Raw genomic sequence first — 319 nt, forward strand, 5'->3', positions numbered from 1 at the left:
CCCTCCATCCTCCTCTACGCATCTTGGGCACGCACGCACACGCGCCCAGCGTGAGTTTTAGCCACCTGGTTCAGGCCGCGAACTGTGGTCGACTACGTGGGAGTCCAGCGACATAGCCATTACGCTAACTGCTGGTCCCCCCAGTGTGTTTTTCAAGCTGCCAGGACTGGGCTTCAAAGTGCAGCTGGCCGTGTGGGATCTAGCTCCCTTAATCCCTAGGCTGCAGGGCTGCTCCAATAAATGAACTTAATAATAATATTACAGCGGTATAAGGTTAAAAAGTTCCAACAATTACTTCCCAGCCACTGGTTAGTGGCGT

Source organism: Tupaia chinensis, unplaced genomic scaffold (genome assembly GCF_000334495.1).
Source record: "Tupaia chinensis unplaced genomic scaffold, TupChi_1.0 Scaffold000531_1, whole genome shotgun sequence".
NCBI classification, from domain to species: Eukaryota; Metazoa; Chordata; class Mammalia; order Scandentia; family Tupaiidae; genus Tupaia; species Tupaia belangeri.